Raw genomic sequence first — 18,805 nt, 5'->3', positions numbered from 1 at the left:
GTTCAGCAAAGGTCTTACCTCACAGATGATCATGAGCAACTTTCTGGCTCCACAGACCCCACAGCCTATGAAATTCGGGTGTTTGGTGTGCATTCACTGTCTTCAGTTGTGCTTCCCAAATTTTGCAATTTTATTGAAGCAGGCAAAAGAGGGCTCTGCTTAATTTTCTGTTATAAGCTGTATTTCAATACACTTTAAATAAATAATCATGTTTCCATTTGCCCCTATGTATTACAAGGTCATGAGACAGAAAAGAAATTTTACATTTGCTTCCAACCTTCATTTCTTCCTACAGGCTGCCACTCCCTACCAGTGCTCTTAGACACAAAAGCATCCCTGCTTCATTCTCTGTTCCCTCCAGGAACTTTAGTTATTCAGCTCCTTGTGAGACTTGATTTTTAGTGTTGTATCCACTCTCTGGGTCTCTGGTGTAAGTGCAAAGTGAGTTGACAGTCTGAGGGGCTACCATGATGCACCCTTGGACATTTAACTCTAGTTATGACCTTTACCCTCAGTCATTAAGCTTGTCTACCATATGATGGAAAGCCTGAGAAGACAGTGTCCCACATTGCCAAATAACCTATCACAGAAATGGGCAGTTGCTACCCTTCAAATAGTTAAACAGGTGTCTTCTCCAGAAGGTACCTTGGTTCTATGACCAAAGACCCCCTTCCTGCTAATCTTCACAACATGCCTGAGTCCTAAAGTCTCTGAAAGCAAAATGCTTTTGTCTGAGTGTGTCTTGCTCAGGAGGGGAAATTTGGTAGAGCTCAGCTAGAGCCTCTCTACCCCTTGGAGATCTAGGTAAACCTAGCCAAACTTCCTAAGCTAAGGCCTGTGGAAGTCCAATCCTCTTCCACCATCTCTGAATTCCAAGCAGCTGACACCCTCCTGCACAGTCTTGTCTCTGCTGTTCACACCTGAGGCCTAATTTCTGCCCATACTAACCTAAGCATAAGCTCAGTGTTTCCACAGGTGTACAACAGGGACATTTGGACCAGGAATTTCACCAGTCTCATACATATGGGTTCAATCTCTAGTATTAATTTTTAAAACATGAGAATAAGCATTTGAGGCATAGTTATCGGAGTCAGGCAAATATGGATTGGATCTTCACATCCACCTCTTATCAATTTTCTGAGAAATAGGGATAATAATATGTATCTCATGGAGTCATTAACAGTATCAGGATAAGAATTTAATTAAAACCTCCAGCCTCTATTTGGATGGTGTGAGTTTCCTTACTTTTATTCATGTTCTCATGTGGCTGTTACTGCATTTCAGATGGGTTTCAATCTCCACTTTTTCCACTGGGAGTCCCTTCCCAGTGAGATGCTAGTATCAAAGATCACTCAGCTTTACTTCCCCGGGCTCCGTCCCTGACCAGCCTTGGGGATAGGACCCTCCCTGTTGGAGGGGGATATGTCCCTTCTGATGCTGCATCCTGCATCCTGCATTAGCCAGGTGGCCTATTCCTCCCTCTCAGATCCCACCTCCTCTGCCCATCAACTCAGTCCACGTGAAGTGCAGAAGACAGAGGACCCATGTAGGAGTGACCTAGTCACAGTTACTGGAAGGGTTTGGTGCACTCCTTGGATGGTCTTTGAACAAATAACCCCAGGCTGTTTTGCATCTTTGCCTCTGTTGTTCCCACTTCCTGGACTGTCCTTTCCTCTACACCTGTCTTATCTCTAAGGTAAAAAGCCCTGGCATCTATAGTCAGTCCCTTCAGGTAATGCCCTGAGTCATGCTAAAATAGATTCCATTACTATTCCCTCCTGCACTGAGCTTCAAACTCCCCTAGGGTGGAGCTTCTGACAGCTTTGTGTAGAATCAAACTGAATTCAACAAACTAAATCACACTGCCTCCAATTAAAGGCTATGACCTCTCACAGCCTCTCCAAGCAGTTGGAAATCCCCGGCCTCCTTACTGCCAGTCAGCACTGCTGTCCTAATCGTCTATTACTGGGCCATTCCAGTGCTTCTGAGTGCTCAAAAAGCCCCTGGAAAGGGACCCCAACTACAGGAAAAAGGAAAGGAGGATCCAGGGACACATCCTCCTGTCTCCTGCTGATCAGTGAGTTCTTATACTGAGTCCTTCTACTCTACAAAATGCTTCTTCTACCCATTTAAGCCTCAAGTAGATTTGAGATGTAAGAATATGTTTCCTTTAGAATGATTTATTTTTCCTAGCCTGAGCTTCTTCATCCCTGTAGTTAGTATGATACAACTAGCAACGAAGTCTACTGCTCATCATGTTATCGCGGGAAAGAATGGCGTGGGAAATGGAAAGCTTGGCATGTGTAAGGAACTCAGTGAAAGTTAGTGGGTGATGAAGGAGCATTCTCTCCCAGTCAATCCCCATTATCAGGCTGCAGAGGCGAAGAGCTGTGAAACATGTTCCTACCTCTCCTTGTTACTCTCACATGGGAGTGTGACCCTTCACTTTGAATTGTGGTATCTGTTGTCTTTGGGCCTCTGGAGGCTCTGAAACAGGAAAAGGTTCATTGATATTATGATAATTGTTATAATAACCAATGGAACTTTTATGGGTTTTAAATAATCAATGAAACTCTATTAAAATATTATTTTAGAGCCCAAAGCAAACAGCATATTCAGTTGTCACCTGCTCCAATGCCAGTTTAGCACTGCTTTAACCCATCTGCTGCCTCCAAAGAAGACCCTTTCCCTTTGGGTCATATGCAATGTCGTTCCCCCCTCCCAGAAGAGACCAATTCCACCTTGGCCCTTGCTACTCCAGGGTAGGGGATGGGGTTACCAGAGCTCTAAGAGTCTCCTTCTCTCGGTCACTTGCAAGTCCCCCAAACAAGTGATTTGAATGTTCCCCACCATTCAGAAACTGTCTTCTGAAGACAGTGACCAAGTGCCCAAGACCTAAGGCTGAGGAGGCAAAAAGACACAGCAAATGCATGTCCCCCCAGCTCTGGGACAGTCTTGGGAGCCAGCAGTGCTTCCTGAAGAAGACCCTGGAAGGATTTGGTGCACAGACACTGGAAGGATTTGGTGCACTCTGATCTTTGAACAAATAACCCCAGGCTGTTTTGCATCTTTGCCTCTGTTCTTCCCACTGCAGTCAATAGCTGTGCCTCTCACAGAACACCTGATGTTGGCATCAGTCAGACTACGGATCACAAAGCTTCTCCCTTTGCCAAGAAAACACTAAGTAGCTTTTGCAAAGCCATGGCCCTAACATCTTTATCTGAAAAATATAAAACAACAAATCACACTGGTTGATCTTCAGCTGAATAATTTTCGAGAGATCTGTGATAGACAAGAGGGAAAGGATGTGGGTAGCCTAAACACACCCAACACCTCACACATGTGGTCTCACTCCCACTTACAGCAGCCTACGAGTCCCTTTTTACAAAAGGAGAAAGGGCAGGTCAGGTATATAAGAAAGTGTGGTCTAGGACTGGGTCCCAAGTTCATTGACCACCAAGCCTAGGCTTTCACTCTTACATTGTGCTGCTTCCCATTAGGAAAGAAAATCAGTGCAAAACACAGAGAGTTAGCAAGAGGCCCATTGCACGACGGAAGGGAGAAGGTGCTTATCTCTTTGACCATCCTCCCTTGCCCTAGCAACCATCCAGTTGATCGCTAAGCTCCTCTTCCCAGCTGGCCAACCCGGCTCAGACTGGCAGGAGGCAAATCTTCCCAATGCTCTGTAATAACAGGTCTTAGAAATTGGGTTACAAGGAAAAACCATCTTCCATTTCCTCTAGTAAGTGAAAAGCTATTCAATAGAGACCCTTTCTCTTTCAGGGCCTCTCCAGGTTTGTTAACTCTCTGAAAACACTGCTTATAAAACAAAACTTGAAGCGAGGCAGCCAAGAAGTGGTGGGTGATGGGATTTTAATGTGGTCCACGCTGTGAGCCCATCCTGGCTGTCTGCAGAGCCTTGTTCACAGGCCCTCAATTATCCGCTCTCTCAATCTTCCTCCATCCGTGGAGCACATCTCATTTCTCAGACCTGCCTGGGGCTCCTTGGTGATAACCTTCATTTTCTGGGCACAGCTGGGTGGCAGCATGATGTGGCTGGTGGTGGGAGGGAGGAAAGCAAGGGCTGTCATCCACGTGGCTGAGGCTGGAGAGGTGAGCGGCATCATATCCTCCAAGTCGGGACAGCCACTTTCCTCAAAGAGGTACCGATGGCTGTGACATCTCAGACCAACAGTCTGAAAATCCCCCCCACAGACACCAGCTTCTGAAAGAGGCACAGCTGAGTATTTTGGGTGCCAGGAGGAGGAGGTCTATAATCCCAAAGAGCATTTTCCAAGATGGACAGCCGAGCTGAGTGCCTATATTAGAAAGTGGTGATGGGGGCCTAGAGAAGGGAACCTTGGCCACCATGGATTGGTCATCAAGGGAACCACTGATTCCAGGTTTGAAGCGGTTTTTCTCTCGGGGTGTTTCTGCATGTGATGGCGACTCCTCCTTCATGATACCACGGGCACTGCCTGGCCCTGGCCCTCTTCATCTCTCCCCTGCACTAGAGTCTTTCCTGAGAGCCTCATGACCTCCGCCTGCAGCCTCCAATGGGCCTCCTCCTCATGGCTGCCACTGGGATCTTTCTGGAATGCAAAACCCAATCTTGCTGCCCGCTTGCTCAAATGTCCCTTAGGTAACATTTTGTAAAGTTAGACCATCATACACATTCCTAGAAAAAGTGAAAAAAAAATGTTCACATTTTGACCATATGTTAATAACAAATCTATTTATTTATTTATTTATTTATTTATTCATTATTGTTTTTTTTTTTGCAGTGGTTTTTTTCATGTGATTATTTTTCCTGTGCATTTTCTTGGAATTTGAGTTTTCTGCACTGAACTTACAATAAATACAGTTGTGGTTTCTTTTTCTGGACATAAAGATATCATATAGGGAAAAGAAAAAAAAAAAACCAACTCGAGAAAATCCTCATGCACAGAAGACCGACCAAATTCCTCAGTGTTGTGTTGAGCTCATGCAGGGCTTTCATCTATCTTTCAGTTCTCTTGTTTGGCTACAATTCATAGGCGAGACCTACAAAGGCTTCACGGGGGCTATTTTCTGCCTAAAATATCACCCCTTCCCCTACCATGCTGTTACTTACCACTTTCTCTGATGACTGTCCTTATCCTTAACATAGCTTTTTCTTTTTTTGTTTTTCTTAGCTTATAGAACTCCTAGTCATCCACTGAAGCCCACTTCAAATGCACCTCCTCTAGAAACCTTCATCTCCTTCCTCAGCAGGGATTACTTCCTTCTCTTAGCACTTGCTTATTTCCTATACCTCAGTCCCCCACAGTATGAGCGGTGTGATTACCCCTTCTCCAGATGAGGAAACTAAAGCCCAGTAGTAGCCAGGATGTGATAGATCCTGCACCAAACCCAGGCCACGTGGCTCTAGACACTCTGCTTTTCAACCAACACACAGGAGAGCTTCCAAGCAGTTGCCACCTGTCTCAAATGTAAGTCAGCACTGCCCCGATAGGTATATTAGTTAAGAGGGGTCCTTTGACATCACCAAGGTGTCTGACACAATCAGGGTCACATGCATTGGCTCTTGCTCCCCATGATGTCTCTTGTCAATCATCTGTAGCCCAGAAGATCCCAGAAGCACCCACAGGGCAGAACATAGCAATCACTGTAAATGCAAACCTGAAAATGAGAGACTGAATCCAAAGTTTATTTTAGAACAATGCTGCTCCATCCTTCCAGGATTTGGGATCCTGAGTAAATTATTTCTGTAACATATGCACAAAGCAGGCAAGGCAATATTTTATTATTAGCTGGAGCTCTGACCCCAAGAGACCTGGCAGAACTCTGAGGAGCAGGGCCGGAGCCCACGGAGGGCCTGATTTATCTCAGCACTCACTTGCGTCTCTGAATTTGGATTTCTACTCTGCTGGGGTGAGGCGTGGCATTGAGATAAAAAGCTGGACATGGAGGGCACAAGAAGCCACCTTCCTGGATGCCGAGAAGGAAGCCAGTCCAGGCCTCTGGGTAAGGGCTGTCTTGGTAACCTGAGGTTTAGCTGTCCCATGGGAGGGAGAGTTCACTTAGGGCTGGGATGGGATGAATCCCATTGTCATCCAAGTCAGTGAGGTGGAGGAAAAGGAGTGACCAAACACCATGGGGGGAAGAGGCAGCCAGAGTTGGGGGGAAGATCCCTGCTTCCTTTGGGGGAAAAGATTGGGAACTTCTCTACCATCCATCACATTCACAATGGTCCCTAAAGGAAGTGGGGACAGACTCCTGGATTCAGAGTCCAAGAAAGTGCTATCGTAAAGATTCGCATTCTTCAAAAACAGAAGTGTCCCCCAACAGTGGCCCCCAAGGCAGCATTGGTCAGAGGTGGTCTAGGCTACTTAGCATCATAAAGGGAGAGTCCTGGTCTCCCTAGAATCCCAGAAAGCAGGTTGATGAAACAGGTAATGTCTTAGCTTTTTCACTGCTGTGATTAAAGGATTTGAACAACTCTAAACAGGAAAAGTTTATTTGAAGGCTCACAGTTTCAAGAGGTCTTAACCCCTAGAAGGCTGGCTCCATTCCTTGGAGCTTGAGGTGAGGCTGAACATCATGGCAGGAGAGTGTGGCCGAGGCAAGCAGCTCACATCAGGAAGCAAAGAGAGAGAGACTCTGGCTTGAGATACAAAATATACACCCCATAGGCACACCCCCAATTAACCACTTTTTCTAGCCACACCCCACCTGCCAATAGTTACCACCCAGTTAATCCCAGCAGAGATTAATTCACTGATTGTGTTGAGGCTCTCATAATCCAATCATCTCTCCTGTGAAACTTCCTGCATTGTTTTACACATGAGCTTTTGAGGGACACCATATATCCAAACCATAAGAGGTAATAAAATATTAAGGAAGGAGGTCATTTCTTAAAGAGGTGACCCTTCAATTATAAGTTAGATAAGGAGATGTGAACAGGAGTCCCACTAATCCTTGGGAACTCTATTTATTTATTCATTTAATTTGTGGTGCTGGGGTTGGAACCCAGGGCCTTGTGCATACTAAGCAAGTACTTAACCCCACTGGGCTGCAGCCCTAGCCCTGATCCTTGAGAACGTTAGAACCACAGAGATGAATGGATCTCAATCTACAAACAAATATTTCTTGAAGAACCGCCATGGGCAAGGCTTTGCTAAGGACCAAAAGGGAGATATCAAAGAGGGGCAAGACATGCAGTCTCCTGGAGCATTTAGGTCTCTCTTGGTTCTCTGCAAGTTCAAACAATCCTTAAGTGCTGTAGCTGGAAGGAGCTACAGAAGTCTTGTTGTGCTCTCATTTTCATTCATTAATCAACAATGTTTTGATACCGCCTATTTGCCAGGCAGTGTTCTAGGTACTAGGGTACAATAGCAAGAAAACAGATATGGTTCCACTTAGTGAGGGAAACAGATAATAAATAGGTGAGCAAACAAATGTCAAAGATGATTCCACAGCATTACATATGTGAATAGAATAAAAATACTGCCATGCAATAGAGAATAAAGGGTGCAATGCTGGATTTGGTGGTCAGGGAAGGCCCCTTGAGAAGAACTCATTTGAACTGGGGTGTGAATGATGGGGAGAAGCCCTGCATAGAAATTCAGTAGAGACTCCAGGCAGAAGAAATGGTGAATGCAAAGGTACTGTGGTGGCTACAAAGCTGATTTTGCCCAAGGTACATCAAGAGGGTCAGATGGCTGGATCTGAATGAGCAAGGTGGGAGGATCTTGGAAACATAGCTAAGGATCTGGCCATACGTTACCAGATAAGAGGGCTTTGGAATTTATGAAACAACAAGGCCACCCATGAGCAATTTTAAACAGAAGAAATAGAGCAAAAGAAGAAAAGAGCAGGAGAGGAGCACCTAGGCCTACAGACTCCCAGCCCAGTGCCCTCTCCCACCACTGCATGTCCACGAGCTCCCTCTGACTTCCATCCCAGTTTTCTAGCATTGCACAGTGAAGGGCTTGGGCCTTGCTTGCTTATATATATATATATATATATATATAATTATCACACAATGGCCCTGTTATGTCTGAGAGACTGCATTCTGACAAGACAGGGCTCCAGGAACTTTGCCTGGGAAATATTTGACCTGTATCGTGTGCCTAGCTGTGATCACTGATGCATCTCAGCGACACGGATGCATCCCCCCGCCATCTGTCAGCCTACACACTGCAAATTATTCCAATCTCTACCTCAGGTTCCAACATAGTGGCTTTGGTTTTAGGACCCAAGTATCTTCTCTGTTAAAAAAAAAAGGCAGCGTTGAGGACCAAGGAATTTGGTACAAGGCAGGTGAGGCTCTGGGGTAGAATTCTGCTTCCTACTGCAAGGAGACTGAGGTCCTCAGACAAGAGGGGCAACAAAGGGTAATGAAATTGAACAGAGGGGGTGAGCTGTCCAGCCGGGCAGAGGCCTTGACCTTGAACCCTCATTACCAAGTGCAGTGGGTGGAGGGAACTCTTGGCTGCTACAAGGTGGAGTGACTCTTGGTGGGTTCATGGTAGGGAGCAGGAGAGCTTGTTGGAGATGGGTGCTCTCTGTCTGTGGGTGACAGTCCAGGTGCTGTCAAATACCTGGGAGAGTGTGAGGAATTCCACAGTAGAGCTCAGGCCAGGAGGGAAAGAGCCAGCACCCAGACAAAGAGTCTAGGCCCCAGCCCCATGAGGAACTGGAATAGTGCTTTGAAGGACTGATTAACCTGCTGCAGTATATATAGACTCCTCAAAATCTACCAATTCTCAAGTTTATTTGTGAATATTTAATGGTGGCAAATGGGTATACTTGATTGACAGGGCTGCTCTGTCCCCTCATGGATGGTCATAAGGTGCTCAGGTCCTTCCCATGTTGTGCCTCTGCCATCTCCTAAGACAAAGCTTCTCAAAGTATGGCCCCCACACTGACATCACTGGTATCATCCTAGTTAGAAAAACACACACTCAAGCACCTGTCCTGGGTCACTGAATCGGAAATGCTGGGGGTAGGTATGGGGCCCAGAAATCTGTGTTTTAACAAACCCTCCAGGTTCCTCTGAAGCAGGGGCCTATGGCCCTGCCATCTGCACCCAGTCAGCCAAAGAAGGAAGATGCATGCAGATGAGGATGCATTGCAGACTGAGAGCCTGAACCCCAGGGTGGCACATCTCCTCTCCACACATAGTGCTTTACTGGGAACTGGCCACTGGCCACTAGCAGCAAGGAGAGAGTCCAGTGCTGGCCAGCTGCTTTCCAGTTATGGTACATGATACAGACAGGGAGAGAACTAGCCAAGGTGTGGCTTTGTCAAAGAGCACACACCAGAGGCCTGGGAGGAAGGAACAGGACACAACTGTCCTACCATGAGGATGTCCTACCTTGGCTGTTTTCTTGAGATTCTTCTCTAACTGGAGACGGGGGTTTGGCCAGAAGCCTGGAGGTACAGAGCAATTGAAGACTTGGGAAGCTCAAGGTCACAGATGTAGAAAGTGGCAGGGCTGAAGCTGGACTCAGGATTGCCCAACACCAAGCTTTAGGTCTGTTTTGTCTCACCCAGATGCCCCCCCTCAATGCTAGCCTGCTCAGACTGTGTAGCTTAACTTAATTCTTGAAACAGGCCTGGGTAGCCCTGCTGTCTCCTTTTAACAGCAAAAGACCCAGTAACTGAAGGTACAAGAAGGTGTTGAGAAAACATGGAGGGAGGAATAGGATCCATAAGCACAAAGAAAATTCCAGAGAGGACATGCAATTAAGGACAAATAGGGGGAGTGTATGTATGTATCTATTTACATACATGCATAATATATATGTATGTATTTGTACATGGATGTGCATGTGCATCTATAGATACACAGGCATATGAAAGTATTACCAGGCTATTTGGAAAGAAGAGAAAACTGTGCCCATGAATTCACCACGCTAATAGGCTTCACGTGTACGGACGGTCTTCAACAGGTGTAGGGAAAAGAAGTGTTTCCAGACAAAGCATGAGCAAGATCCCAGAATGAAAAAATACCAGAGGGGGGGTAAATCCATGGATGGTTTGGAGAACATCAAATAACTGGATGTCCCTGGAGTGGGAAGTGGTGAACAATACTGCCCGGGTGAGAGGGAGGACCCAGAATACAGGAGAAATTGAATGTCGAGCTAAGGAGATGGTACTCTATTCTTCAAATAAAGGGGAATCCAGGAAAGAGTTTTGAGAAGGAGAATGACATGTGTGTAGTAGAAAGATTACCCTGGGGGTGATGAATAGGACCCACTGAAGGAGAAGAACTTTCCAGAAGGCAAGTAGATAAGGGAGGCGATAGGTACCATAGCTTTCAGGAGAGAGAATGGGGCCTGGAACAAAAGTGATAGGAATGGGTAAGACGGGGAGAGGCTCTGTGAGTGGATGAGGCCGGGGAGGAGACGATTGTTCGTGTCAGTGAATCAGGGGCTGTTAAAAAATAAAGCACCACGGAAACCCATATGGAAACCCATATTTGGTACATTTTATTAATTATAGGATGCACATTTTGTTTTTAATTTTAAAATCCCTAGGACCAGGCTGTCTCCCACAAGTAAAGATGTCTTTCAATCCGTCAGAAAGTTACAGGAAACTTGTTACAACCTGTGCTTGGTGCTGAGCCATTCATGGGGTGGTTGTGCACACTGCTTGCCACACAGAACCAACAAGCACAGAAGGCAAGCAGGATGCCCACGTTTCTAAAAAAAAAAAAAGAAAGAAAGAAATGTTAAAGCTATAGAGGCTTATAGAGGCTTATGTGAGTGACTTATCTATTGATCAGGACTCTCTTTGAGGCAGCAGATATCAATTAGCCAAATAAACCTTGTTTACTGAGTTTGAACAGAAGCTGCTGACATTACGCATTTGGGTGGGGAGAAGGTGTAAAATAGGAGTAGAGTCAAAGAAAAATGTTCTCAGCATTGAAAGAAAATCTTAGAGGCAAGAACAGAACACACTTTTCCAGGTACTACATCATCATGCAGATAACCCCAGCAGCTGGGAAGGCTGAGGCAAGAGGATTGCAAGTTAGAGGCCAGCCTCAGCTACATAGCAAGGACCAAAGCAACTTAGAGAGATCCTGTCTCAAAAAGTAAAAAAGTGCTATGATTTAACTTAGTGGTAAAGTGCCCTTGGGTTCAATTCCTGGTAATAAATAAATAAACAGATAATAAAATGCTGTTTCATCAACAGACTGATGACGAAAATTCCATATGGAAAAAAAACCATGCAAACAGCAGACTCAGAGTCAACGAGAAATGCAGAAGACTGTCAAGAGGTATATGTTCTAGGCATTCCTTGACCTTTTGTTTTGTTTTGCTTTGTTTTTATCTTCCATTTGTATGTGTACAAGAATGATACATAGTCTATTTGAATAAGAATGAAACTTTTTTAACTTTCTTAACTTTTTAAGTAAGAAAGCATTGTGTCAAGCTGGGAGCTGTGGCACATGTCTGTTAGCCCAGTGGCTCTGGAGGCTGAGGCAGGAGGATGACGAGTTCAAAACCAGCCTCAGCAACTTAGTGAGGTTTTAAGCAACTCAGCAAAACTCTGACTTAAAATAAAATATTAAAAATGGCTGGGACTGTAACTCAGTGGTTAAGTGTTGCTGGGTTAAATCCCTGATGAGAGAGAGAGAGAGAGAAAGACAGAGAGAGACAGAGAGAGAGAGAGAGAGAGAGAGAGAGAGAGAGAGAGAGAGGGAGAGAGCATTGTGTCATTGTTTACCAGACTGCTTTGCTTCTTAATGATATGTAAAATAATGGTGCATCTTAAAATTGATGTCATCTTAAGAGTCAGTGAAAACTGGCATTCATTTTCCTCCACCTCCTGGCTGGGAGAAGTTCAGGATGAAGTCAATGTTAAGCCCCAAATTATTAAATGTACCTGAAAAGTCTTTCCTGGCAGTGCTGGTGAGAACTGAAAAAGACATAGAAAGTTTGGGAAACGGATTTGGTACGTTCTTATAAAATGAAACACACCTTTCACCAGAGACTCAAGAATGTCTACTCATGGTTATTTACCCCAAAGAAACAAAAGCACTGGCACACAATAAAACTGTTGATAGCAGCTTTATTTCTCATAGCCACAAACTGGAAATAGCCTACCTGCTCATCAGCTGTGAGTGGGTAAAGGAATTTTGGGTCCATTGCACGATGTACCTGTTAAGGATTAAATGTAAGGTGCCCCTCAAAGGTCATGTGTGAGACTATGCAAGAAGGTTTAGAGGAGAAATGACTGGGTTGTGAGAGCCTTAACCCAGTCAGTGAATTAATCCCCTGATGGGATTAATTGAGTAGTGACTGAGGTAGGTAGGGTGTGGCTGGAGGAGGTGGGACATTGGGGGTGTGGCTTTGAGGTATATTTGTATTTGGCAAGTGGAGATCTCCTTCTCTCTCCTCTCTCTCTGCTTTTCAATGATCACCATGTGAGCGGCTTCCCTCTGCCACACACCACCATGATGTTCTGACTCACCTTGAGCCCTGAGGAATGGAGCCGGCTGTCCATGGACTGGAACCTCCATGAGCCCTCCAATACACTTTTCCTCCTCTATCGTTGTCCTGGTTGGATCCTTTAGTCGCAGCAACAAAAGCTAACTAAGACAGTCCTACTGCTCAGGGGTGAAAAGACAGACCACTGGTTGACATCGTGGGTGAGTGTCAGAAGCATTCTGATAAATGGGAGAAATCAGAGCCACAAGACGACAAACCACACGGTTCCATATATATAGCATTCTAGAAAAGGCAGAACTAGAGGCCAATAAAATAAATCAGTGGTTCCCAGGATTGGGTTTGGGGTTGGAAGAACAGGTTGACTGAAAAAGGGCCAAGAAGGAATTTTGGGGATTGAGGAAAGGTTCTATTATTTGATGGTACAACTGTATACATTTGTCACAGCTCATCAAACAATTTCCTTTAAAAAATGCAAACTTTCTTGTTTGTAATTCATACCTGGTATGACTGAAAGATTGAAACATACCTGGATTCAAATCCAGGCTTTTCCTCCTACTAGTTGTTTGCCCTGGGAAGCTTCCTTAACCTCTCTAAACTGACCTGGGCTTTCCATGCATTCAACAAAGCTAACAAGTCCCGGCGAATAAGGCTTTACTGAGAAAACGAAGTGAGGCAATATACATAAAGTACTCAGAGAACACAAGAAAAAAATAAAGGCTCCATCGTGGTAGTCAGCATGCTACCAGGGACCACAGGCAGTTTCATTATGGAGGGATTAATCAGTTGTTGGGATGACAGAATTGTACAGGCCAATCAATTGTTTGTAGCCAAAACCATCATTCTGATCAAAACAATGTTGAATAGAGACTCCAGGGAGACGCAGCTATTTACAGTCTGTGCATTCAAGCCTTCAACCCCACTGCTCACACGATGATCCATCTCACTCTGTGAAATTTTATGGAAAGGGAGAGAGTCCTGGGTGAAAGTTATTTTGTGCAGGAGTCCCAAGAGATGTCTGGAAGGCTGGGCACCGTCCCTGGCACACAGATGGAGGATTGATTTGACTTTCACTTCCCACTTATGTTGGGATCTAAACACACCCCAAAAGGAATCAAGTACTTCAGTATAGAACAGAGAAATGTACTGAATGTTTCTCATGCATTGGATGCAGCTAGTCTTTGTAAGAACCCCATGAGTTATAAACGTTGATAATTTCCATGAAGCCCTGAAACAGAGGAAGTCTTGGTCCCATGGTCCTCACCTTACTGTAGATGCTGATGAGCTCTAAAGCCATGGCCTGGGTTTCCCATAGGCTTCTCCCTTCTGGACCTCAGGTGAGCCCTTGTCTCTTGCCCCATCTGTAAAACTAATGGCAGATCTAGAGGATCTTTGGCTCCCTTCCCACTTTGATGCTGTAACATAACAAACGCATCTTCTTTCATGTGTTCTCTACGGTCAGCCCCTCAATGGCTCAGATTGGTGAGATCTGAGCTCTGGCTCTCCATCTTTCAGAAATCCAAAGATTGGGGCCAGGGCAACAAAATTGTGCTTCTCTTAAAGCAAACCTGTAGGAGTAAAATTGATAAGAGAGGAGACGAGAGAAAGAGACTCAGGCAAATCTTGAAGTCTAGAAGTAGATCATTAAACTTTTACAACTTCTAATAATGTTGTGGTTGAATAAAGTTCATTTTAAGTGTTAAACCTGTCAACCTTAAGATGGCAAAACCAATTCTAGTCCTTCCCTTTACATTAAAGACACATCAATAATTTATTGATATTTTTCCCCTAAGAAAAATATCAAAACACCCAGTCAGATTAGTTCTGCAAACCATATATTATAAGACACAGGAGTCTGGAAGAATATAATGAAGGATTCTGGTTTTAAGAAGATGGAATAAACATTTCAATCTAAGAAATAAAATTATGCATAAAGATGTGCAAAAGATGATCGCGCATATCGCAACAATCATACGAAATGTACAAAAAAGCACATGAAAATGAAGAGGCGACACTGGGCTCAGCTAATTTAATAGTCAAACTCAAGGTTTTCAATTAATAGACATTTATTAAGCATGTCCTATGTGCTGATCTCTGTGCTGGGGGTGTCTGGGAATAATAAGACTTGGTCCCCAGCCTCAGAGAACATACCATTATATGAGGAAAACTTATACCCACCCACCCAGGAAAATGCTCTTGGGAAATTTCATGGGGCCCCAAGACCTTGAAGGAATTACCAACTCTGTGAATATTGTTTCTCCTTTTCCCTTATATAAATTTTAAAGTTTTCTGTGGTTTATGAGCCCTCTCTGAGAAGATCCTGGTATACCAGATGGCCTCATCTCCCCTAGTTGTCCCCCACCCTTCAATCTCTATGCCACCATCTCTAATTCTCTGAGCAAGACTATATTGAATTGTTCCTTATGATGTACCCCCCACTGCCTATGGAGGTGACCTTGTTTGGAATAGGATCTTAGCAGATGATCAAATTAAATGAGATCATCAGAGTGGGACTTCATCGAATATGACTGATGCCATTATGGAGAAAGGAGAGATATGATCAGAGAGAGACAAATACAGAAGGAAGAGGATGTGACAACCCAAGAAGAAAGCCATTGGCAAGTCCAGAAACCCCTGAAACCACCAGCAGCTGGGAGGGAGACCCAGAATGGAGTTTCCATTGGAACTGCCGAAGGAATCAACTGGGCCAACACTTCAGTTTTGGACTCCAGACTTCAGAACTGTGAGACAACACATTTCTGTTGTTGGAGGCACTCAGTCTGTGTTATATTGTCACAGAAATCTCAGGAAACTAAGACAAGGGCTGAGCTCTTTTAAGCCTAGGTCCTGACCTTTTTCTCTGACCACCCCTTCACTTGGCTAACTCCTCCTGAGCCTGGATGTCCTTTTCTCAAGAGAAGTCCCTGGTTTCTCATCTCCATGGGTCCCAGGCTACACAAGTATCCCCTCTTGCATAATTCCCTGCTATCTGCCTGTCCCCCTGACTGGCATGTGCCTGGCATGGTAAGCACTCATGAAATACCCATGCTAGGTAAGTGGGCTTCCTATGAAAATCAAGAAGGAGGGCAATTGTGAATGTAGAGCCTCAGGCACATTGGCTGGATCTCTATTACTTGGGTCCATGCAATACATGTGGTACGTGCAGAGCTCCACTCCTGCAAGGTGCTACATATTAAGGTTCTTTGCATGTTTTCTTGGCAAACCAAGAAGATTTGCATTGGGACCTTAAGATGTTAGCATTTGGCACTGCCCTACTTGTGCTTCCGGCTTCCCTGCCCTCCACTTTGGAACCCAGCCGGACAGCCCTGATGAGGGCTCAGGAGCAGGAGGCTCTTAGCGTAGAAGACACTGGAACCATTCTAGGGTGAGAAGATCAGGAGCCAGTGGCAGAACCAGCCTTTCCTGGCCCCTGGGGAACATTCAGAAGGCCTCTCCATCTGGCTGTCCATTTAGAAGCTTGACCTCTTTGCAAGCAGGGAGCATCCAGAACACATTAAAATGCAAGACACCTGCTGAGTGTCTGAGCAGAAATCTGCCAGTTAGAAATTAAGCTCTTCGGTGGCATCACAGACTGCATCTCCAGGTGACAGAAGTGTGTAAAACAGTGACTAATAGTCAGTCACCTCCTCTCAGACTCTAGCTCAAGGCCTTAGGGCTTATGAGAGGCAATCATTTGCTCTCTCTGTGCCCCGGTCTCCCCATCTGCAAATGGGGGCAGTATTCCCTTCTGTGTCCTTCCCCAGATAATCTGCTGGGGACAGTGAGTGACAAGGGTTTGAATAGGCTTTGCAAGCCCAAAATCACTTAGACATGAGGTTGCCATTCATTTCACTAACAAGTATTCATTACTAGACATGAATTCTGCAATTCTATTTCTACATCTAACCAAACCTCCAAATATCTCCACCCAATGAGCACACCTCTTCAAAAGAGGGCATGGGCTGATCTTGTAGCAAAATTCTACCCTAGGGTTTAACACCATTTCATAGGCATTAGTTGAATGACTACTTTGTGAATATACCAAGAGCCAGGAGAGAGACTATGCTGTGGAACAGCTGATCAGCCCCTCAGGGAAAGTGGCTCCTATATATGCAATGAGACAGGATCTGGGGTGGGTAGAGACAGTGGTGGATGGTGAGTCAGAGGAAATGGGTTCTTATCCTGTTGTTGCAAAGGACAGGTTGCATGACCTTAGTGAGTCACCCAATTTTCTCTGTCCTGTTTTTCTCCTTCATTCTCTAAGCCTCAGTAAAAATGGCCTCCATTTTTGATGTGAAGATTCTACATCAAAGACCTAATGTGGGATCCCATTTGGGGCACCATGTTTCAGGAGGACAATTCTTAGGTCCTTCCACTGGCCATGTCTACATGGAGATTTTAGTAGCTCCTGACCTCTTCTCAATAGCCATCCCAGCTCTGCCTCTTATTATGCAATGGGATACAACTACGGTTTTCATCTCTAAGTCCCTTTTATATTCAACACCCTACAGTTCCCAGTTCAAAGGTCAAAAAATAAGGAATGTAGGTGTGCAGGCAGCAGGGTTGGAAATGGTGTGGAAGTTGGCAGCTACTCAGCATTTACTGGCCACAGGCAAGCATTGTGCTGGAGGTTTTTGTATATCTCTTCCTTGAGCCATGGGAAGATGTCATTTATCCTCATCCATGAAGTTCAGAGAGCTTAAGTCACTTCCCCAAAGTCATAGAGCTAGCAAGACATAGACAAGGACTGATTCTCTAGCTGATGCCCTAATAAAAGGGCCTTAGATAAATCAGATTATGTTCCTATTACACCTCCTACACCCATTAGTTTAGGACCTTCATTGCTAATGTTGACCCAAAACATAGTTCTCACTTTTCTTGCAAGTTCCCTTTAGAACTCTCTGCTCTGTTTATATTTTTTCCTTGGTTTCCCACTTTGTTCTTTGCTCCTTGGACACATTCAGTCTATCTTACTGTCCAACTGTCCTGCCAGGCCCTGTCTCCTGGAACCTCAGCCTACATTATGATCCAGTGGCTGCGACCTGATTCAGTTATGTTGAATCATGTCACACTGAGGATCGGGCATGTGTTTGTCTGTTTAGAAAAATGTACATTGAGTATCTGCTGGGGCCAGACGCCCTTCAGTGAACCAAGCAAGGCTTCTTCTCTCAAGTTCATTCCAGTGAAAGCAGAGGATTCCACCTGTAAACATGTAAACAAATGCCTAATTCAATACCAGGGAGGAATGTGGGCTGGAGCAGGATGGCATGGGAGGGGAAAGTGGGAGGTAGCTCAAGGAAGGCCTCTACCAGGATGAGATACTAAAGCCGAGGTGGAAGTGGTGCTCAAAGAGTGAACTGTGTGGCAACCAAGGGGGAGAAGATATTGGGCAGAGCCATCAGCAAATACAAAGCCTTGAGCCGAGAACAAGCTCACCAGGTTCGCAGAGCAGAAACAAGACCACCATGGCTGCCGAGGAGCGAGGGGAGAGTGGTAGACAGATGCCCTCCGATGGTAGAAGTGGATGATGGAGAGTGGTAGACAGATGACCTTGTAAATTGTAGAAGGAAGTTCTAATTTGACTCTAAAGGCAAAGAGGAGACCTAGAGAAGTTTGGGCAGGGAACTGGTGTAGGGTTCCCTTACATTGTCATAAAAGATCACTTTGGCTGTTCTGTGGGAAATTAACTGGATAAGAGCAGAAAATAAAGAAGAAGACCAGTCGGGAGGCTGCAGCCACAGTGTTCACACTACAGGGTGAGGTGTGAGTGGCTGTGACCTGGATAACAGCAGAAGTGAGGAGAAAAGGTGACATTTGAAATCTATTTAGTAGAGAGTTGGACCTTTAACAGTCAGCTCTGGGGGGATAAGGCTTCCCTGATTGAAGCATTTGCCAGTCTCCATGATGTAAGTCGCTGCCTCTCCTTCCCATGAGTCACCTGGATTGCAAAGTGTCAGAAAATATGTGAAGGGCTCACCTATGTAGAATCCCTTCCTGCATATCACTGGATTTGTTTTTAAGGCAAACCCTGCAGCACTTGTTGAAAATCAGAAGGTGGAGGAAAAGGCAAGACAGAAATCCAGAATGACTGTCACTCCATCGAGTCCATGATGATGTCCTTCACCATGATGGGTAAACAAAATTAGCCAGCTCTGCAAGCAGATCAGAATTATGAAGGTTAGTCCAATATACTTACTAGATTGAGCAGAGGGAAAGAATATCACTGTGCTTTTTCTCTTGAGTTTGGGAATAAGGAGAAATTTTTCTGCACCCCACAGAAATCTAAACAATTGCAGGGCCACTCAATGGTGTAATGGTTAAAAGCACACACATCTGAAACAAAACTCTTTTGTCTCTCTATTAGT

The sequence above is a fragment of the Ictidomys tridecemlineatus genome, unplaced genomic scaffold, assembly GCF_052094955.1.
Source record: "Ictidomys tridecemlineatus isolate mIctTri1 unplaced genomic scaffold, mIctTri1.hap1 Scaffold_52, whole genome shotgun sequence".
Classification (NCBI taxonomy): domain Eukaryota; kingdom Metazoa; phylum Chordata; class Mammalia; order Rodentia; family Sciuridae; genus Ictidomys; species Ictidomys tridecemlineatus.
The sequence above is the reverse complement of the archived record's forward strand: the minus strand, read 5'-3'. Positions refer to the sequence as shown.